Here is a 23,613-nt window from a genome sequence, read left to right as displayed (position 1 = left end):
TTTTTGACAAACAAAACACGTATTCCCCATGTAAGGTGAAAGTGGGAGGGGCTTGGCCCGAAGCATTTCGCAGTCGAGACAGCCTTCATGAATTCAGTTTCAGTGAAGAAAATGCCAATTAATACTCAACCAATTGCTCACTGCCTGAATAGATGAACCAGGATTCAAGATTTTATTTTTAAAAGCAACTCCATTTTAACTGTTCCATTTATTTCAGCCATAACAGTATATAATGGAATGTACTGTCCTGCGATTTGTGGCTCTGAGATTTGTTTGCCAATACAGATTCGAATTCAGTTTAGTTTATTGTCATATGTACCAGGGCCCATTGAAATTTTTGGTTCACATGAACTTCAGAGAGTAAACAGTATACATGGTACTGATAGATTCAACGATAGATTCAGTGACAAATACTAAGCAGCAGAATGGTACAAAGATTGTAGAGCAATCCGAAATAGTGCAAAACAAAATAATGCAAATGCAATAACGGGATAACTGAATGAAGTAGAGTGTGGCAACACCTCCGGTAAGGGGATGTGAAAGAGGTGATTGGTTCTGGAATCCAGTACGTCCACTGCTTAGCCACAGTTTTGTGCCATCCTGCAGATAACTCCCTGAAACTAAGTCATCCTCCCAACTACTCACAGGAAATGTGATTTGATAAAGTTGTGAAGAGGTCCATTGTGATTCATCTCCATTTACAATATTGATTTACATACTCTCAACATACGCAACACATCATCACTTGGCTCACGGGCAGGCCTGGGAATTAATAGCACAAGATAGACCCAAAATTCTGGAGTAACTCGGCGGGACAGGCAGCATCTCTGGAGAGAAGGAATGTGTGACGTTTTGGGTTGAGACCCTTCTTCAGACCCGCTTTGCCAATACAGATTTGGATCCCGCAGAGATGCTGCCTGTCCCGCTAAGTTACTCCAACATTTTATGTCTATCTTCGGTGTAAACCAGCATCTGTAGTTCCTTCCCACACAGTTATCAGCACAATCTCTGCAGTAAAGGTACCGGGTGAAGTCCGAAGAAGGGTCTTGACCCGAAACGTTGCCTATTTCCTTCGCTCCATAGATGCTGCCTCACCCGCTGAGTTTCTCCAGCATTTTTGTCTACCTCTGCAGTAAATGTAATTACTGGCAAACAGGGTAAATTTACTTTGCAGCAGTTTACCTTACCTTCACAGCACTAATCGCTTTCAGTGTGGTTGCAAAAAGGATTCAGTGCAGTTTCTTTGCTGTCAATTTGTGCACTCGCAGACACCGGTAATAACCAAAATGAACAACGAGCAATTGTTTGACAGGACTTGAAAATCCAGTTCTTTCACATCGCTTGTTACTTCCCTGTATTTGCTCACCATTCTGGCAGGGTTTCCAATTACACGGTGTAAGCAGCATGCAACACACTGCCAGTCAGCTAAACATTTTACATACCAGCACCTGGATCTACCTGTGCCTGCCTGCTAGTCTCCACAATCTGAACTGAACTACTTTTATGTGTAGGAAGGAACTGCAGATGCTGGTTTAAATCGAAGATAGACACAAAATGCTGGAGTAACTAAGCGGGACAGGCAGAATCTCTAGAGAGAAGGAATGGGCGATGTTTGGGTCGAGCCCCTTCTTCAGACACTTCTGAGAGTGTCTGAGAGGGTCTGAAGAAAGGTCTCGATCCGAAACGTCACCCATTCCTTCTCTCCAGAGATGCTGCCTATCCCGCTGAGTTACTCCAGCATTTTGTGTCTATCTCTGAACTTTTTCCCTGGCTGTTTATAAACATTGGTCATTCATCAAACACAAAGCCCTCAACACAAAGCCCACAACACAACGAAACAAATATATTTCTAATTATAAAAGTCCTGATGAAGAGTCCTGACCCAAAGCATCTACTGTGGAACAGAATCCCTCTTCCCATCAGAACTGCCCCCTCCATCGACTCTTTTAAGTCGAGACTTAATACTCATCTTTACTCTCAAGCCTTTCTCTGAGGGAGGGCTATATGTATGTATTTATGTATGTACTTAATCTATGAATCACTGTTGTATAACGTTAGTACCTCCACCAATGTAAAGCACTTTGGTCAACGAGAGTTGTTTTTTAAATGTGCTATAGAAATAAAAGTGACTTGACTTGACTTGACTACTGTGTAGGAAGGAACTGCAGATGCTGGTTTACACCGAAGGTAGACACAAAATGCCGGAGTAACTCAAAGGTTCAAAGGTTCAAAGGTTGATTTATTGTCACATACACCTAGATGTAGTGAAATTCTTTTTGCCAATGCAGCACATTAAAAAAGGAATACAAACATAACAATAATAAATAGCTTTAACATAAAAAACATCCCCCCACAATGGTTCCCATTATGGGGGAAGGCACAAAGTCCAGTCCCATCCCCAATGCCCACCCATAGTCGGGTCAATTGAGACCTCCACAGTTGCCTCTACGGAGGCCCGATGTTCCAGGCCGTCCTCGCCGGGTGATGATGTTCCGGCATCGGGAGAGTTCTCCCAGCGGCCTGGGAACCTTGGAACGGCCGCCTCCCTACTCGAGACCGTGGCTTCCGGAGCCGACAAGGCCGCGCCGAATGGAGCTCAACTGGCGATATCGTCGCGAGATCCCAGGCTCCCGATGTAAAGTTTCAGCGCCGCCGCCTGCAGCTCCGCGATGTTTTTAACGCCGGTCCCAGCTCACCGGAGTTCCAGCGCGGCGACCCAGGCAAGGCCTCAGCGGGACTGGCAGCATCACTGGAGAGTAGGAATGGGTGATGTTTCATTTTGAGACCTAGTCTGTAGAAGGGTCTCAACCCGAAACATCACCCATTCCTCCATTCCTTCTATCCAGAGATCCTGCTTGTCCCGCTGAGTTACTTCGAAACATCAACTGTTAATTTCCCTCCACAGATGCTGCTTTCCTGCTGTGTTCCTTCTGCAAATTGGTTGCTGCTCCTGATTCCAGCATTTGCAGTCTCTTGACTCAGCAAGTATTTCTCTAGGCCATCTCCAATGGGCATCAGCAGGGTCTACCTCAACCACTTACTCACAGCAGCTGAGGAGCTGCTCCTGAATCTTGGGTGGAATTGGAGGAACAGCATCTCATATTTCACTTGGGCAACTTACAAGTTAAGTCAAGTCAAGTTTATTTGTCACATACACATACGAGATGTGCAGTGAAATGAAAGTGGCAATGCTCGCGGACTTTTGTGCAAAAGACAAACAACCAAACAACCAAACAAACTATAAACACAATCATAACACACATATTCTTTTACATAATAAATAATGGAAGGAAAAACGTTCAGTAGAGTTAGTCCCTGGTGAGATAGGCGTTTACAGTCCGAATGGCCTCTGGGAAGAAACTCCTTCTCAACCTCTCCGTTCTCATCGCATGGCAACGGAGGCGTTTGCCTGACCGTAGCAGCTGGAACAGTCCGTTGCAGGTGTGGAAGGGGTCTCTCATGATATTGTTGGCTCTGGAGTTGCACCTCCTGATGTATAGTTCCTGCAGGGGGGCAAGTGAAGTTCCCATAGTGCGTTCGGCCGAACGCACTACTCTCTGCAGAGCCTTCTTGTCCTTGGCAGAGCAATTCCCAAACCAGATGGTAATGTTCCCGGACAAGATGCTTTCCACCGCCGCTGCGTAGAAGCACTGGAGGATCCTCGGAGACACTCTGAATTTCCTCAATTGCCTGAGGTGGTAAAGGCGCTGCCTTGCCTTACTCACGAGTGCTGAGGCGTGTGATGCCCATGTCATATCCTCGGAGATGTGGACTCCCAGATATTTAAAACAGTTCACCCTATCCACAGGATCCCCATTTATCCTCAATGGAGTGTACGTCCTCGGATGATGTGCCCTCCTAAAGTCCATGATCATCTGCTTCGTTTTTTTGATGTTCAAGAGGAGGCTGTTATCCTGGCACCAGAGTGCTAGACCAGCCACCTCCTCCCGGTAGGCCTTCTCGTCGTTGTCTGAGATCAGGCCCACCACCACAGTGTCATCACAGCCCAGTGGTATGAATATTGATTTCTCTAACATCGTCCCTCCCCCACCAAAGTCACAGCAGCTTCTCATTTTCACCCAACAAACAGCTAACAATGGCCTGCTTCCTTTATCATCGTTAGTTTTTTCCATATCTGTCATTCCTTGTTCTTTATCTCTCTACATCTTCATCCATATTGCTTGTTTTCCTTTTCATTAACTAGTCTGAAGAAGGGTCTCGACCCAAAACGTCACCTATTCCTTTTCTCCAGAGATGCTGCCTGACCCGCTGAGTAAGGGCCTGTCCCACTTTCATGACTTAATTCACGACCTTTCTTACTCGTGGACATTTTTCATCATGCTAGAAAAACGCCCCGACCTACTTGATGCCACAAGTTCCTACGACTAGCATCACGGCCTGCTACGACCTACCTTCGACCTATCTACGACCTCCTATGACCACCTAAGACCTCGTGACGACCATGCTGCGAGTATGAGTCAAGGGCAAACTCGGCAGAGGTCGTGAATTAGGTCGTGAAAGTGGGACAGGCCCTTTTACACTGCAGGAGATCATAGAAATTGACAAGCAATTGCCTCAATCAACACTTGTGCAATGATACTCTATTGAACAATGTAACCGCCTTTAGTATTTTTAGCTTGCAGTCACAAAAACATTTTTAGCTGCTAAAAATAACTTTGTATATGAAAATAACTTGTTGATTACATGGAGTGACCACCAGCTGGTTTGAGTTAATCCTCCAATTGGTAATAGCGGAGAATCGGCAATAATGGATGCCCTTGGTCCGTTATAACGAGGTTTATGTGTGTATATTGATGAGTAGTTGTAACTAGTTAAAAGAAGTTTAATCAAAGGGGTAGGATTGTTGAATACTGAATTATGTCATTCATGTTTAGTTTTAGGTTAGAGATACAGCGAGTACGCAACCAGCGATCCCCACACATTAACACTATCCTACACACAATAGTCCCATTTAGGCGACTTTTTAGGCAACTGCAGGAGACTATGCAATCGCCACATGGTTGCCACATGTTCGCGGGTCGTTGCCGGGGAGTCGCCTTCATGGTCGCGAGGAGTTCCCGCATTCTGGGAACTAGTCGCGGCCTCATTATGGTCGCTGTGAATTTTTCAACATGTTGAAAGATTAGCGGCGACCAGAATGAAGCCGCCATGGAGAGTAGCGAGAATTCTCGTGCCGTAGGTGGGTCGCCAGGAGGTCCTAGTGGGTTGCCAGGAGGTCCAAGGTTCTCGTAGGTTGTAGCCGGTGCTGACCAGTGAATTTTATTGGCTCATTGGGAAAAAAAACGTAAGCAGTAGTTTTCAGAACCAAGGATAACCGACCAGTAATGTTAATGTCTGCCGAGCTTCACAGTCGTGTATCTCTGGCTTCTTAAAAGTTGTCTCCAAACCTTCTCCAACCTTCTCCCTCCTTTCCCCCCCTCTTTTAACGAACTTACCGTACACTGTGCTTTAGCCGTCTTTTTACAGCGCCAACCTTCCTGTTCATCGCGGTGTGTGTCTGTATCACCTTGGCTTTGCACAGTGTGAATTTCACTCAGACAGCGCTCCCCCGCTTGCCCTGTCCCTCGCCTGCATAATGGGCTGGTGAAGGAAGCAATGTGTGTGTGTGTGTGTTCCACTCTGACAGTCACCGTTCCAGTTGTCGGCTTTTCAGGCGACTGCCGGCTACTTGACAGTTGACGGCAGTCGCCTGAAAAATCGCCTAAGTGGGACACAAGGCAGCAACCATACCGCTGCACCACTGTGTCGTTTGTCGGCCTTGGGTTGGTTTGGTGCTGGTTTACTGATCCAAATTTAAACAAGGTCATCCTCCCTCCTCTGTTTTGTTGGTGTGTTCTATCAAAACAAATGTCATGTTCACCATGAAGAATGAGAGTCTAGGAGGTGTGAATCCCAGATAGTGTGGGCATTCAGGACAAAGTCTCTTTGTACATCATAAAATCACCATCTTCTGCTCAGTTCCACCTGGTGACAGATCGAGGAGAACCTACGGCCAGTTCAAACTAGCTTCGTGGGCCATGAGTTAATCATAACAAAAGTCCCATATTTTCTGATAAAATGTCGGACTAATTTTTTTGTTCTCTTCATAGTCAGCTTCCACTATTTGAAAGCGATGGGAAGATGGCTCGGAGGAGTTGGGACATGCTCCAAGCATTGGATGGAGTGTATAACCATGATGAAGGAACAACTGGGATTGTGGTAGAGCAGTCCTTCGCTGTGGCGGGTAGACCCTGGTCATCAGAAGCAAGAAGCTCTTGGTGTTGATGAATGTGGGTACAAATGTGGCTGTTACTCCACAACTTTGCAAATGCCCAAAATAAGGGGGAAGAAATATACACAAATATTTTGATCCATATCCTGATGACTGCCTTTGTATGTGGCTGTATCAAAAACATGGGGTCTCCAACTGTAACCATTCTTTTCACAGTGTGGCAAAGAATAGTATATTATTTATTCTTTCGGAAGGAGATGAGGATGAATTTCTTTAGTCAGAGGGTGGTGAATCTGTGGAATTCTTGCTTGCTTGGTGGTGACAAGGCCCCCCCCCCCCTCCTGTTATATGTGTCATGCACAATTAATATCTCAATAACAACACACACTGCCCCTTAAGCAAATGGAGTGGGAATGACACTTTTAAAAGGGCCACATCACCCCGATAAATGTAAAAGCGACCACATCACCCCGATTCTGGCCTTTCTCCACTGGCTCCCAGTACGGTACAGAATCAACTTCAAGCCCCTCCTATATGTATACAAAGCCCTTAACGGGCTTGCACCCACCTATATCAAAAATCTTCTAGCCCACCATTCTATCTGCAGGCCCCTCAGGTCGGCCGACTTGGGGCTACTGACTTTCCCGCGGTCCAGGTTTAAGCTCAGGGGCGACCGCGCTTTTGCGGTTGCAACACCTAGACTGTGGTACAGCATCCCTCCATCGATTCCTTTAAGTCTAGACTTAAAACCTATTTCTCCTCACAAGCTTTTCTTGAGGTCCTCTGAGGGAGCACTGTATGTATGTATTTATGGATGTAGTGTTAGATCTGTGTACCATTGTATGTAGCACGTTAGCACCTGCACTGATGTAAAGCACTTTGGTCAACGAGAGCTGTTTTTAAATGTGCTATACAAATAAAATTGACTTGACTTGATTAATCTCCTCCTGGAATGTGCAATTGCCAAGAAATTCCAGAAAAAGTGTAATGCCCATTGTCGAGTTCCTTTCCAAACAGTTGCATAACACAGGATTCAATGGACTACTGGTTGTTCCCCACGACACACAACAAGGCAAACGCTAACTGCAGCCGGAAGATTATCAGCTTTTGCTTGCAAGGAACTTATTAATCCTGAGCAAAGGGTAGACCACAATTGATAACTGCAAACTCACAGAATACAAAGTCTGGGTTGATGTACCAAGGAACATAATAAAATGTGGTGCGGTGCCATAAAGATTTTATGGAGACCAGGCACAATTTAAAGTCCAACCGCTCATGTGCATTGAGTTCTTTGAACCTATGAAATAGACATTCCAAGCTTGTAACTAATGGAATGTCTGTCACAGAATATTTGTTGTCATGCATTGCAACATAGATTTTGTGCGCAATTCGAATAATATTTTTAATTATGTATGGAGAACTGTTCTGTAATATTTATAACAAATGTTATGATTGCTAATAGAATGTTGGCCTTCATAACAAGAGGATTTCAGTATAGGAGTAAAGAGGTTCTTCTGCAGTTGTATAGGGCTCTGGTAAGACCACATCGGGAGTATTGTGTACAGTTTTGGTCTCCTAATTTGAGGAAGGACATCCTTGTGATTGAGGCAGTGCAGCGTAAGTTCACGAGATTGATCCCTGGGATGGTGGGATAGTTAAAAAGACTAGGCTTATATTCACTGGAGTTTAGAAGGATGAGGAGGTGGCTTATAGAAACATATACAATTATAAAATGACTGGACAAGCTAGATGCAGGAAAAATGTTCCCAATGTTGGGCGAGTCCAGAACCAGGGGCCACAGTCTTAGAATAAAGGGGAGGCCAAATGGGACTGAGGTGAGAAAAAAACGTTTTCACCCAGAGTTGTGAATTTGTGGAATTCCCTGCCACAGAGGGCAGTGGAAGCCAAATCACTGGATGGATTTAACAGAGTTAGAGCTCTAGGGGCTGGTGGAATCAGGGGATATGGGGAGAAGGCTGGCATGGGTTATTGATTGGGAACGATCAGCCATGATCACAATGAATGGAGGTGCTGGCTCGAAGGGCCGAATGGCCTCCTCCTGCACCTATTTTCTATGTTTCTATGATTAAAGTATTTGAAATGAAGATGAGCAAGTTATACTTTACTTGTGGTGAATTTCTGGCAAACAAGAATTTTGGCTGATAAATTTCATTCTAAAGGTGACTTTTTTGAGTCAGTCAGACTCTCAAGAGTCTGGTCTTTTTTCAAGTGTCTGGTCTCGACCTGAAAAGTCAGCCATTCCTTCTCTCCAGAGATGCTGCCTGTCCTGCTGAGTTATTCCACCTTTTTGTGTCTATCTTTGGTTTAAACCAGCATCTGCAGTTCCTTCCTACACTTTGACTTTTTTAACGGATGGCACTTCATAGCTGTTTGTGCCACTTTTTAAAAATTTTATTTTTTTTAATTTTATTTTTATTAGAAGTACAGTAAATTACAATAATACACATCACATATATCTTAATACATTTGTTGTACCACTTCGTTTTTCGAGCTTTAAAAAAGATAGAAATAAAAGAAGTAAGGAAAGTGAGCAAGAATCGTGAAGGTGCAGGAAAGTGTTGGGAAAAGAAAGCCCCTTAGGGAAGAAGTTAGAGAAGGAAGTAAAGAAAGGAAATTAGACCCTAGAAAGAAAAGAAAAAAAAGAAAAACAATCTCTCTATTGTAACACAAAACTCCGCAAACAAAGATATACCAACTGTATTTTATTTATTTTTTAACTTTATTTTATACCCCCCGTTACCAGATCCTGGTACCATTTATATTTTAAATTACTATTGCACCTTATATTTGTAATAGTTCCATAAATGCAGACCACGTATTTTGGAAGTGGTCTGCTTTGCCTGCTAGGAGGAGTCTCATCTCTTCCAAGTGTAGTGTTTCAAACATGTTTGAAATCCACATTTTTATTGTTGGTATTGGAGCATTTTTCCAAAATTTGAGTATAAGCTTTTTTCCCCATTATTAGCCCGTAATTAAATAAGTTCTTTTGAAACACGTTTAGTTCGGGGTTACCTTCCGATATTCCAAAAATGATCCATTCTGCTTTTGGTACAAGTTTTATTTTAAATAATTTTGTGAAGATTTCAAATATTTCGTTCCAGAATTTTTGGATTTTTATACAAAAAACAAAAGGGTGCGCTATGGTAGCTTCTTGTGACTGACATTTATCACAAATGGGCGAGACATTGGGGAAAAGTTTATTTATTTTAGTTTTTGAATAATATAGTCTATGTAATGTTTTGTATTGAATTGTATGTCGTACGTTGATCGAGCATTTATGCACATATAGTAAGTGTTTATCCCAGCTCTCTTTTGAAAATTTTTAATAGCTAGTTCTTGTTCCCAGTCTCTTCTAATACCATCGGTTGTAGGTATTTCTATATTTAAAATAATGTTGTATAAGTATGATATTAGATTTGCTGATTCAGCCTTTGTCTTCATGGCTTCATCCAATAAGTCTGGGGACATGTTATGATAGTCTTTTGTGTATTTTAGTCGTTTGTGCCACTTTTAACAGATACATAAAATATTAATTCACTGAATCAAACTCTAAGATTCTAAAATGCTAATGTGCTCATCAATAGTATATGGAGAGAGACTACAATGAATGTACAGATGTAGGTGTTGTGGTGCGTGAATCACAAAAGGTTTGCAGGCAGGACCAAGGTAGTTAAGATGGCAAAAGGCATTTTGGCCTTTATTGTGAAGGGATTGGGGTTTTAAAATAGGGAGAAAGACACAAAAAGCTGGAGTAACAGCGCGTCAGGCAGCATCTTTGCAGAAAGAATAGGTGATGTTTCAGATCGAGACCATTTTTCGGGGGAAAATGGGAAATGAGATATCTAGACAGTGATATAGAGAGATGTGGAACAAATGAATGAAAAATATGCAAAAAAGTAACAATGATCAACAGCGGTCCAATGTTAGCTCTGAGCAAGATGAAAACGAGCTATGCAGTCAATGAAACTCACCAATACGACAGAGAAACTAGTACAAAGACTAGGGCGGAGGTGGGATGGAGAGAGAGGGGATGCAAGGGTTACTTGAAGTTAGAGAAATCAATATTCATACCACTGGGTGCCCAAGTGAAATGCTGTTCCTCCAATTTGCATTTGGCCTCACTCTGACAGTGGACAGAAAGTTCAGTGTGGGAATGGAAGGTGAGTTAAATGGGGAGGTTTTGCTCCAATTGTGCATTGTGTTGGTGAGGCCTCACCTGAAGAAATGGGCACAATTTCAGTCTCCGTACCAAAAAAAGCTTGTCATAGCATTGGAGGCAGTCCAGAGATGATTTCCTGTGCAAATTATTGCAATAACGGAGCTGTCCTATCAAAAGAGGTTTGACAGGTTGGTTCTGAATTTCCTGGAGTTTAGAAGAATGAGGTGTGAGCTTATTCAAACATACAAGATCCTCAGGGGTGTGTCAGGGTAGATGTTGAGATGTTTTTACTTATGGGAAAGCCATGAACAAGGGGTCATAGCTACAAGATACAAGGCCACTATTTCAAACCGGCAAGGGATTTCTTCCCTGCAAGGGTAATGAATCTGAAATTCTTTGTTCCAGAGGCAGTGGAGACCAGATCATTAGATATATTTAAGATGGAGATGGATAGATCTTTGAATTTGAAGAAATTCAGGGTTACAGAGTGTAGAAAGAACTGCAGATGCTGGTTTAATCCGAAGATAGACACAAAATGCTGGAGACTGAAAAAGGGTCTCTACCCGAAGCATCACCCATTCCTTCTCTCCAGAGGTAGGAGACCGCTTTCCGGAGCTCCCGCAACTCAACTTCTCCAGCCCATGTCGCGGGGTTGGAACAAGCCGGAGCGGGGCCGTACATTGCCTGGCGCAGCTTTAATGGCCGCGGGGCATTCCAGCGCCCGCCGGGGGCTCCAACTTGTGACTTTTGGACCTGGAGCGGGGCCGTACATCACCTGGCGCGGCCTAAAATGTGTGAATGTTTGTGAGTGATTGGTGGTGGTCGGAGGGGCCGTAGGCGCAGATTGGCAGCCACGCTTCCGTCAGTCTGCCCCAGGGCAGCTGTGGCTACAGAAGTAGCTTACCACCACCGAGTGTGACTGAGGAGTGAATGAATAATGCGATGTAAAGCGCCTTGAGTATTAGAAAGGCGCTATATAAATCCCATCCATTATTATTATTATTAAAATGGCCGTGGTACTTACCACCGCCCGCCGGGGGCTTCAACATCGGGAGAAAAATGGAGAGCAGGGGAGAGAAAAGACTTTGCCTTCCATCACAGTGAGGAGGAGGTTCACTGTGATGGATGTTTGTGTGAATTAAATTGGTTGTGTGTCTGGTAGGAATCGTTTTTGTTTGTATGGCTGCAGAAACAGAGTTTCGTTTGAGCCTCACTGAGGTTCAAATGACAATAAATATTGTATTGTATTTTATTGTATTGTGCTGCCTGTCCCGCTGAGTTACTCCAGCATTTTGTGTCTATCGGGGTTATAGGGAAATGGCACAGAAGAAGCCATGATATTGCATGGTGGGTGGTCTTTGAGGGGACTGGTGGTACTGCTGTTTTCTTGCGTCATTGCCTTCTCTATGCACTGTACGCACTCTTTGGTTGAATTAAAGGAAATAGATCAGAAAGTATAATGTTCAAATGGGATTTAAAATAGCTCTGGAACCAAAGTAATTGAACTGGATCTATTGGGAAACCTGCATTTTGTTCAATATAGAAGCCCATTAATATTGCAACAAAAAACATAATTTATTAAGTCTTGCTGCATGCCAATGGTTATTGTTTGCTCATGTAAGTTTTTGTGTGATTTCCTGAGAACCTGATAGAAGATCATGAATAAACGTTAGACACTAAATGCCGGAGCAACACAGCGGGACAGGTAGCATCTCAGGATAGAAGGAATGGGTGACGTTTCGGGTCGAGACACTTCTACGCATTTTTCCTTCCTACATGTAAATAAATGTTAGTTCTCCCAGGAAAATAGTTTGATTAAAAGTTTTCTGGTAGACAGCTTGAATTTATTTACTGTACTCCACATAACAAGTAATATTACAACAAAGTATTGCACAATGCAGACTTTTTTTGAGTCTGTCTGAAGAAGGGTCTCGACCCGAAACGTCATACTTCTCTCCAGAGATGCTGCCTGTCATGCCGAGTTACTCCAGCGTTTTATGTCTATCTTCGGTTTAAATCAGCATCTGCAGTTTCTTCCTGCACTTTGACTTTTTTCATGGTTGGCACCCCATGTTTGTGCCACTTTTAATAGATACATGAAGCATCTCCCTAAAATGTTAGTTCACTGAATCAAACTCTAAGATTCTAAGATGCTAATGTGCGCACCATAGTGAAATAGCATTTTGTAATCGTTGATCTGTAATTATAGTATATGAATATTTGGAGAGAGACTACAATTAATGAAGCACCTCGTTCCTGCTTTCTCCCCATATCCTTTGATTCCGTTAGGCCTAAGAGCTAAATCTAACTCTCTCTTGAAAACATCCAGTAAATTGGCCTCCACTGCCTTTTGTGGCAGAGAATTCCACAGATTCACAACTCTCCGGGTGAAAAAGTTTTTCCTCATCTCAGTCCTAAATGGCCTACCCCTCATTCTTAAACTGTGACCCCTGGTTCTGGACTCCCCCAACGTCGGGAACATTTTTCCTGCATCTAGCCTGTCCAATCCCGTAAGAATTTTATATGTTTCTAATGGTTAAAATGATTGGTCATTAGTCAGGCTTTAGCTGAAAAAGATTAGATGGCAGCAACACTGTGCCTTTAAGTAGGGAAAATATAGTTTCTGGAAATGTAAACACCAGCAAAACCTAAATATAGCAAGCATTACTCATAGTGCGTTAATATTATGACAATACATGCTTATCACTCACTGCCTCTACTTCCTGTCAGTTAGACCGCTAACTGAATTTGAAGAGCTGTTTTTATAGTTTCTATATTCTCCACAAGAAATAAATGGCAGGTTTTTGACCAGGCAGATCTGTGGATAATAAAGTCTTTGCCTAATATTAATCATCTTTGTACAATTGTACAAAAATATCAGCTTACAACTTTATTCAGCTACGGTGTCAACAAATGTTCTTTTGTTTATGAATATATGTTTAACCCTGTCAGCGGCTGGAGATATACCCAAGTGCTAAAAAACATTTAAAGTCAGTTTGAGCTTTAAGTATCTTTCAACAATTTGTGAAACATTATTTTCCTACTGGAATCCCTTGTGAGACATAACCAAGGTAACGAAAAACAACAAGTTTAGTTAATAAGTCACAGAGGTTCCTACTTCAGTCATTAAACACACTTGAACAATCACTGTGTGCAGCACAAGTAAAGTCAAGGACCTCAGTGACACTATTTCTTCTGTTGATTCAGTTCTTCTCCACTAAGCTTATCCAACATGCAGGAATATTGGAACCCAAGGGACATATAGAAAAGGTTTTTGTGTGTGTAAACTCCATTTGATATACTGTATTAAGAAAACATTACTAGAATAGTCATAGTCATACAGCATGGAAACAGGCCCTTCGGCCCAACTCATCAATGCTGACCAAGGTGCCCATGCTGACCAAGATACTCATAGTTGCCCGTGTTTGGCCCGTATCCCTCTAAACCTTTTCTAGCACCTGTCCAAGCCTCTTTTAAATGCTGTCATCATACCTGCCTCAACCATCTCCCCTGGCAGCTCGTTCCATAAATAGCTGCCACCCTCTGAGCAAAAAGTTGCCCCTCGGGTACCTATTAGGTTTTGCCCTAGGGTGGCAAAGAAAGCAACACCCTTTAATCCTTTTGTTTTCCAGTCGGTGGTCAAGATTGCAGGGAAGCAGTAAAAACACAAACTCTCCGTTGAAAAAGCTCCAATATAGAAACATAGAAAATAGGTGCAGGAGTAGGCCATTCGGCCCTTCGAGCCTGCACCACAATTCAATATGATCATGGCTGATCATCCAACACAGTATCCTGTACCTGCCTTCTCTCCATACCCCCTGATCCCTTTAGCCACAAGGGCCACATCTAACTCCCTCTTAAATATAGCCAATGAACTGGCCTCAACTACCTTCTGCGAGAGAGAATTCCACAGATTCACCACTCTGTGTGAAAAAAGTTTTCCTCATCTCGGTCCTAAAAGATTTCCCCTTTATCCTTAAACTGTGACCCCTTGTTCTGGACTTCCCCAACATCGGGAACAATCTTCCTGCATCTAGCCTGTCCAACCCCTTAAGAATTTTGTACGTTTCTATAAGATCCCCCCTCAATCTTCTAAATTCTAGCGAGTACAAACCGAGTCTATCCAGTCTTTCTTCATATGAAAGTCCTGACATCCCAGGAATCAGTGCTAAAAGGATGCACTGTAAATTATACTTCAATGAATATGTCCGGTAACTGCACCATTAATACTTGATATATATTCACAAATGTTCAATTAATGTAAGACATAATCTAATTCAATTTAAAATTGTACATAGATTATATTATAGAAAAACAAGATTGAACAAATTTTATCCAAATATATCCGCCACTTGTGATAAATGTCTAGCCCAAAATGCAACTATAACACACTCCTTAGTTTCCTGCATAAAACTTTATAGATTTTGGAACGATATTTTTGAAATATTTACAAAATTATTCAAGACAAGAATGGAACCTAATACTGAAATGATTATATTTGGCGTAATGGAAGATGCGAATAAATTGAACACATCTCAAAATCTATTCTTTAACTATGGTTTAATAATAGCAAAAAAATTAATACTTAAATTTTGGAAGGGTACATCAATACCAACGCTTAAAATGTGGATTGCAAAATGTGTTGGACACCGCTCATATTGAGGAAATGCGATTCCTCCTAATGGATAAATCAGACCAATTCATAACGAGTTGGTCTCCATTCGTCGTTTTTTTGGAATCATATGGTGCAACATAATTGTAAAAAATAACTGTTTCAGGACTGGACGAGGGTTGGTCAAGATTATAAATAATGATCTCCTTTTTTTATTTTATTTTATTTTTTCTATTTTCTCTTTCTCAACTTTCTTCATTTACTCGTTTTCTTTCTTCACACACTATATATTTCACATCTTTCTATCCTTTACTATCTAACTTCTTTTTCTTATTCTAATCTTTTTTCAATGTAACAAAAAAAAAAATTTGTACATAAAATGTATTATGAAAATATATATTAGGCACTTTGGTGCCATATGATTCTACTTACTTCTAATAAAATTAAAAATTAAAAAAAAAAAAAGAATATGTCCGGTAACAACAATGGCTGCTAAAACAACTGAAAAAAGGGCAAATTATTTGGAAAAATGTGGCTGCGTTTACTAATTCATGAACACCAGCACAGATAAAATGCATTATTTATATTTGATGTTAGACTGGATTATCAGTGACAGGTATTTTATACTGGAAATACACTTTTCTGAAGGTGTGAGTGTAGTCATTTCTGGTTATTATGGAACCAAGCCACAGCATAAACCCACTTGTTTAGAAGGTGCAATATGAATGAGGACAAAACATATATTTTCTGTTATTAATATAGCTATCACATCTGGCTGGACATGATGCTGGCAGTACTCAGAAGTGCTGCACTTTTCTTAATGCTATCTTTTAGATTAACTGGTAGAATAAGGGCTGCTCTGCTTTCTCGGGTAGGAATAAAATATCCTATGGCACTATTTTGAAAAATCACAGGAAAGTTATCTTTGGTGTCCTGGTCAGTATTTAATTCTCAATCAACATTACTCCAGCATTTTGTGTCTACCTTCGATCTCTCCAGAGATGCTGCCTGTCCCGCTGAGTTACTCCAGCATTTTGTGTCCACCTTCTGTTGTCTCCTTTATGGCTCCAAAAAACTACTTACTTTTGGTTTCCAATGTTATTGTTTTTTCATAATCTTCTCGTGAAGCATTTCAGGATATTTTCACTATATTAAAAACACTATATAAATTCAAGCTGATTCGCTATTGAGATAGTAAGAATGAACCATAAACGTTATCCTCAGTTGATATATTCTTCCCTGATTTCAATTCCATTTAGGAACTCTGATGCCAAACTTGCTCAAATCCTGCCGTAGCGACGAGATAAGTCACTCTCAACTCTACTCCTAATTTTTTTGGTGGTGAAAAACAGGAAAACATTTCAAAAGCACTTTTCGGGAATTTATGATAACGATGTCCGTCCAGTGTATTTTAAATGGTGTTGTTGAAACGTAGAGAAACATCAATGTTTATGCATCACCATTTGGTATTAACTTTTGTAAACAGCAATTGACACGGAAAACTACATTGCCAGCTACCTGCAGGTCTACATGTTTATCACCATCTTTTCCCTCCTCTTCCTGATAGAATCAGTGAAGGAAAAAACACCCGCAGTCCAATCTTGTGACCTGACTACTTAGTACCAATGAAAGGGTTAACACACAACTGTCACTTGTGCAGATTGCCATTAGTACTGGCTAGGTAACTGAGACTTACAATATTCTCTCCTGTTCGAATCTTCAAAGTTTTTCAATGAGATACCAGAGTAGTTTTCAAACGCAAACTCCACGATAACCCACACTTTCCTTTTCTGTTGTGCAGCACATTGGTGCAAAGGTCACCTTGCATTTGAATATCCTGTTTGAGGTGAAGTAATCAGCAAAACTCCAGCGAACAAGCTGGCACAAGTTTTTTGTAATGTCAGGATCAAAGAGTAGGCAAAGACAATGAAGAAAGTTCATAAAGTCTTCTTCCGACAAAGGAGGTGCTTAGCAAAATAATATTTAATATTTACATGCTTGCATCGCACATTGTCCACCCTGCCCCCACCTTTTGAGGGTTGAATTCAAAGCCAAAATTCTCTGGATTGGCTCCATTAAAAGGGCAATGTCTTTATAACATTCCTGCATATTTCCAGATGACCTGAACCTTGTTTATCAAGCTATTTGTTTTAAGATAATTTATTTAATTTGAGACATGACCACCACCATAGGAGCAAAATGAGGCATATCAGCCCATCGAGTCTACTCTGCCACTCAATCATGGCTGATCTATTTCCCCCGCTCAACCCCATTCTCCTGTCTTCTCCCGGCAACCTTTGACAGGGTTACTAATCAAGAATCTATCAGTCTCTAATTTAAAAATACCTAATGACTTGGCCTCCACTGTCATTTGTGGCAATGAATTCAACAGATTCACCACGCTCTGACTAAATAAATTCCTCCTCATCTCCATTCTGAAGGTACTTCCTTTTATTCTGAGATTGTGCCCTCTAGTTCTAGACTTTCCCTTTATTGGAAACATCCTTTCCATGTCCACATTATCTAGGACTTTCATTATTTGGTAGGTTTCAATGAGATCCTTCCTCATCTTTCTAAACCCCAGTGAGTACAGGTGCAGAGACTTCAAAATGCTCCTCGTTAACCCAATCATCCCTGGGATCATTCTCATAAACCTCCTCTGGATCCTCTGGAAAGCCTGCACATCCTCAGATATGAGGCCCAAAACTACTCACAGTTTTACAAATGTGGCCTCACCCGCGCCTGATAAAATCTCAGCATTACATTCATGCTTTTATCTTCTAGTCCCCTTGAAATGAACGCATTGCATTGCATTTGCCTCCCGACTGCCAACTCAACCTGCAAAATAACCTTTTGGGAAACCTGAGCCAGCACTGCCAAGTACCTTTGCACCTCCGATTTCCAAATCTTCTCCCTATTTAGAAAGTAGTCTATGCCTTTATTCCTTCTATCAATGTGCATGACCGTGCACTTTGCTATGCTGAATTCCCTTTGCCACTTCTTTGCCCACTCTACCAACATGCCCAAGTCCTTCTGCAGCCTCCCTGCTTCCTCAACACCACCTACCACTCCACATATCTTCTTACCATCCACAAACGTGGCCATAAAGCCATCAATTCCCTCATTTGGGGTGGCACAGTGGCGCAGCAGTAGAGTTGCTGCCTAACAGTAACAGAGACCTGGGTTTGATCCTGACTACAGGTGCTGTCTGTACGGAGTTTATATGTTCTCCCTGTGACTATGTAGGTTTTCTCTGGGTGCTTCGGTTTCCTCCCACACTCCAAAGAGGTACAATTTATATGTTAATTGGCTTAGGTAATAATTGTAAATTGTCCCTAGTGTGTAGGATAGTGCTAGTGCGCGGGGTGATTGCTGGTCGGTGGGCTGAACGGCCTGTTTCCGTGCTGTATCTCTAAAGTAAAGTCTAAACCCAGATCATTAACATATAGCATGAAAAGTAGCAGAGCCTACACCCAGTTGTTGGGAATCTTTCTAACTGCATGGAAAACAGAGACTTGTCAACCCTTTCTGATGGCACTTTGATCAAGGAATTCTAACATACAGCGTTTCGGGTCGAGACCCTTCTTCACATTTCAGAACAGTCTGAAGAAGGATCTCGACCCGAAACGTTGCCTATTTCCTTCGCTCCATTGATGCTGCCTCACCCGCTGAGTTTCTCCAGCATTTTTGTCTGGCTTAGGATCATTGGCGGTTTGAGGTGGAGTTTAGGAATCTGGGCCACCTGGGGTTTAGGAAATTGCAGGGTCAATCTGGGGTTGGTGCCAAATTATGGCTATGGGTAGCAACAGTCTGACAGATCAAAATATGAATTTGGGACTAAGACTACTGACGTCTCAGTACACCATCGTGAGGTTAGAAGCTAGTTGTCCAAGGAGTGTCTAATAACAGGTGCTTCTGGCTTAGTATAATGGATGGGATTTATATAGCGCCTTTCTAGAATACTCAAGGCGCTTTACATCGCATTATTCATACACTCCTCAGTCACACTCGGTGGTGGTGAGCTACTTCTGTAGCCACAGCTGCCCTGGGGCAGACTGACGGAAGCGTGGCTGCTAATCTGCGCCTACGGCCCCTCCGACTACCACCAATCACTCACACACATTCACACACAGGCAAAGGTGGGTGAAGTGTCTTGCCCAAGGACACAACGACAGTATGCACTCCAAGCGGGATTCGAACCGGCTACCTTCCGGTCGCGAGCCGAACACTTAGCCCATTGTGCCATCTGTCGCCATCTGTAGTATGGCTTAGTTTTCCCCACAATGCCAAACAATTGATCTTTGAAGAAGTCACATTATTTGTGTACAACAGACATGGAAATTATACTGGGAGATATCACTCCAAGAATTGTCTTTTGAATTTATGGTCTGGATTGAATGAGAGGAAAATGGACTGCAAGCTTTCTCTGCAAGCTTTCCATTGCATAACACTGAGCGAAACAGTACAAAACAATACATCTCTAGGTAGGAAGGAACCTCAGATGCTGGTTTACACCAAAGGTAGACACAAAATGCTGGAGTAACTTAGTGGGAAAGGCAGCATCTCTTGAGAGAAGGAATGGGTGACGTTTTGGGTCAGGACCCTTCTACAGACTGAGAGTCGGGGGAGAGGGAAACTAGAGATCTCTAGTACATTTATAGGTCTCATTATAGTCTTAGTCCAAAACTGAACATAAGATCTGTGTTTCAGAGAGGAGGTGAGAGTATTTCTGACATCAAAGCAGCATTTGTGTGATGCATGACGTCGATCATTGGAGTGTTTATAGTAGGTTTATAGTAGACAATAGTAGAATTAAAAGTATAGGATTGGGAGGAGCTTGAAACAACAAGACACAGCTATTAACTGATTTAGCACAAACAAAACTTTTGATGCATTTTCATTGTATCGCTAGTCTCACATTTGATAAAGGCATTGATTCTGTATCATATAATCAGAATTAAACTTATTCCAACATTTATGAAGATTTTCAGCGTATTTCCTTTTGAGGATAGAGGATTATGAAGCTATACAAGGCAATTGAGAGAGCTGATAGGATAGATAGACCAAAACTATTTCCTATGGAGGAGCAGTGCAAACCGAGGAATCTCCACCAGAGTAACATCAAGAAGTGTGTAGGAACAAGTGTGTTAAAAGTCTGAAGAAGGGTCTTGGCCCGAAACATCACCCATTCCTTCTCTCCAGAGATGATGCCTGTTACTCCAACATTTTGTGTCTAACACCAAGAAATGTTCTGTCAAAAAATGGTGATGGAAATGTAGAACTTAATCCCCTTGATGCACTTCTGAATGGTGCAGTCTCATGTTTCTTCGTACTTATGGACTTAACTCATTTCAAAATGTGAAAACACACTGGTAGCATTTTTGTACACAAGGAGTACAGAAACAAGTGGGCAAAGGATTAAGATACAGCTCAGCCATGATATAATTTACTTGTGCATTGCATTTGTGGTGGTAAACACCATGCTCCTATTCTTATGCGCCTATAATCTGAGAGTAAAATGGAGGCCTCATTGGTTAGATTACTGCACTTTGGTATGGGGACAGAGAAATGAATAAACAAATTCACTGGAATGAATGGACGGGTCTGCACTCACACAAAAATGCATCCTATGTCTAAAGGAGGATCCGTGCACACTAAATGTTGTGTTGTTTTTAAAATCCATTTCATGACCTTTGGCAACCCAGCAAAACAAGAATGCATCATGTTGCGTGAGTGCAAAGGCTGGAGAGGACTATGGGGTCAGATCCACATTGTACAGATAATTGTCTAAACAGAACTAAGTGAAGAATTGGGAAGTAAACTCCTTTCCAGAGACACCTGAACATGACTCAAACTGCTGAGATTAATTTCCGTCTCCCTCAGCATGATTAACACACATTCAGTCAGACTTTACTGCCACTCCCTTCTTCCTCACAGTCTAGTCTCTCCCCACAAATACTTGAAACATAAGAGGTTTCTCTGCACGTCACTGAAAGCTTCAATACGTTTAGTGCAATGCCCATTAATTCTCTATTGAGCGCACAGGTTGTGTACTTGAGTGGACATCCAGACTGAATGTCGTTAATCACCACTGGGACCGGTTTTACTGCACCAGTGAGAGGCTGGTTTTACTGTCATTTGCCACTTCATTTTACAGTTTACAGATCGCCTTTGAAAGTAGATGAAAACCTGCGAACAACATCACCTCGATTTCAACAGCATGCACCTCGATAACTGATAAGTGCAGGCAAACATGTGATCCAAGATTAAGGTGCTGCATTAATCCACCTCCCTTGCCTACTTTTCACCAACAGGTGAAAAGTTACAAGCACTCAGTGCAACACGTTGGAATCAGATAATATGAGGCAACGCTACCTACTTTATCATCGATATTACCTTCTGCGCTGTCGTTCAAAAGGAAATCCAAGAGAAAAGTTGAGTTTTGTTCAGTAAAATATGGCCACTGAAGATTGGGGAAGTGCTGCTGCTCTGCTGATACTGATTAAATAACATGTACCAGGGCTTTGGTGGGAGTGTCACGCCCTGATCACGTAAGCCAATGCCTTCATCAGGTTTACACGCATGCAAATTTCCTAGGTGAGCAACTGGGTTTCTTGAACTGCAAAGCATGTGAGGACGGAACAGAAAGAGGTAGAATAATAATTTAAAAAATAAATATACATAGCAGGTAGGAAAATTATTGTGGCAAACTCTTGATATTCGGACATTTCCGAGATCACGTCACTTCACGAGAAGAACCAACATATAAATAGAATAAACCAGTCACTGAAATGCAGCAGCTTTCTCATGTTGTGAAGTAACCTGTGCAACACACCCCTACAACTTTCAGCCTCCGTAATGTGGAAAGCTTTGTTATGAGTATGTACGAAAACATAAAACAGAAAATGGCAGGAGTTCCTGCTATAGTAAACGCAATGCTAGCATTTATTTTGAGAGTGCTTGTATACAAAAACAGGGATGCAATGCTAAGGATCTATAAGGCGCTGGTCAGGCCGCATTTGTTATCTTGTGATCAATTTTGGGCACCATATCTGAGGAACTTTGTGCTGGCTCTGGAGAGGGTCCAGAGGAGGTTTACAAGAATGATCCCAGGAATGAGTAGGTTAACATATGATGAGCATTTGACGGCACTGGGCCTGTACTCACTGGAGTTTAAAGAATGAGGGGGGGACTCATTGAACCATACAGAATAATGAAACGCTTGATAGAGGGGATATAGATAGAATGTTTCCACTAATGGGAGAGTCTAGGACTAGATGTCATAGCCTCAGAATTAAAGGTTTCTCTATAATTAAAGGGTGGTGAATCTGTGGAATTATTTGCCACAGAAGGCTGTGAAGGCCAAGTCAGTGGATATATTTAAGGCAGAGATAGGCAGATTCTTGATTAGTACGGGTGTCAGAGGTTATGGGGAGAAGGCAGGGGAATGGGGTGAAGGCCCTGTCCCACTTTCCCGAGTTACTCACGAACTCTCCCAAGTTTTCCCCTTGATTCGAACATGTGTGTAGATGGCATTTAAGTAATACCACAGCAAAACATTTCAAAACGTACCCAATTGTCTGTAATTCATTTCAGGACAAGTGGTGAAAAGCACAGTACATACTCAAATACTTTCTTTCTTCTCATGGTCATTGATCATAAGATCATAAGAGATAGGTGCAGAATTAGGCCATTCAGCCCATCAAGTCTACTCCGCCATTCAATCATGGCTGATCTATCTCTCCCTCTTAAAGGCCCTGTCCCACTTTTCCGAGTTGCTCACGAACTCTCCCGAGTTTTCCCCTTGATTCGAACTCGGGGAATGTCGGGTAATGTCGGTAGCGAGTCCGTAGGAGCCCGTAGGAGTCCGCAGATTCCACATTGTACTTGCTGACTATACCCTCACCAACAAACACCAGACAACTATTTCCCAAACTATCATTACCTCTGGCAATCTCCCCTTTACAGCCTCCAACCTAATAGTCCCCCAACCCCATTCTGCTTGTTTCTCTCTCCTTTGCAGCTACAAACTCTCTGCTAAAGAGTGCAGAAAGGAACCTCAGTTGCAGGTTTACACCGGAGACAGACACAAAATGCTGGAGTAACTCAGCGGGACAGGCAGCATCTGTGAAGAGAAGGAATAGGTGACATTTCGGGTCGAGATCCTTCTTCAGACTGAGAGTCAGGGCAGAGGGAAACTGGAGATATAGAAGGGTGCAAAGAGCATGTAATGCGTGAGAAGGACATCTGCAGTTCCTTCCTACATGAGTTCCATCATCAGTTTTTATCTTTAATTTAACGTCCTCCTGACTTCGCACTTGCTCTGATGAGTAACTCGTGTCATGTAAAGAATATAGGCATAAGCAACACAATTATCTCTTACATAAATACAAATTAATTTTTGATATGGTATTACAAGTATCCTAATATACAGTGATTAACCGAACAATGTAAATATTCAGATTAAGTTCTGCAGCAGAAGATCATATGAAAAATCAAATCATTGGTTCTAAATGCATGGTACAGTGCCAAAGGCCTTTTTTTGATGTATTTGGGTCAGTTTTATGCAGATGAAACCTTCACGACTAT

The 23,613-nt window shown here is 42.1% G+C and overlaps 1 protein-coding gene across 5 annotated transcripts in view; it reads right to left on the bottom strand.

The window, feature by feature from the left end:
* The window catches only part of LOC116974132 (ETS-related transcription factor Elf-1-like), a 137,992-nt gene extending 116,457 nt beyond the window's left edge, over positions 1–21,535 (bottom strand). For 2 of the 5 annotated variants that reach the window (XM_033022293.1, XM_033022298.1), the window contains exon 1: positions 21,404–21,535. The gene's annotated coding sequence lies outside the window, so the exon portion shown is untranslated. Of the gene's footprint in view, positions 1–1,187; positions 1,300–21,403 lie in introns of those variants that run through there. The other 3 variants (XM_033022295.1, XM_033022296.1, XM_033022294.1) reach the window with 3 other exon arrangements.
* Positions 21,536–23,613: the final 2,078 nt, after the last annotated feature.

Source organism: Amblyraja radiata, chromosome 6 (genome assembly GCF_010909765.2).
Source record: "Amblyraja radiata isolate CabotCenter1 chromosome 6, sAmbRad1.1.pri, whole genome shotgun sequence".
Classification (NCBI taxonomy): domain Eukaryota; kingdom Metazoa; phylum Chordata; class Chondrichthyes; order Rajiformes; family Rajidae; genus Amblyraja; species Amblyraja radiata.
Note: the sequence above shows the minus strand (reverse complement) of the source record. Positions and strands in the feature narration are given on the sequence as shown.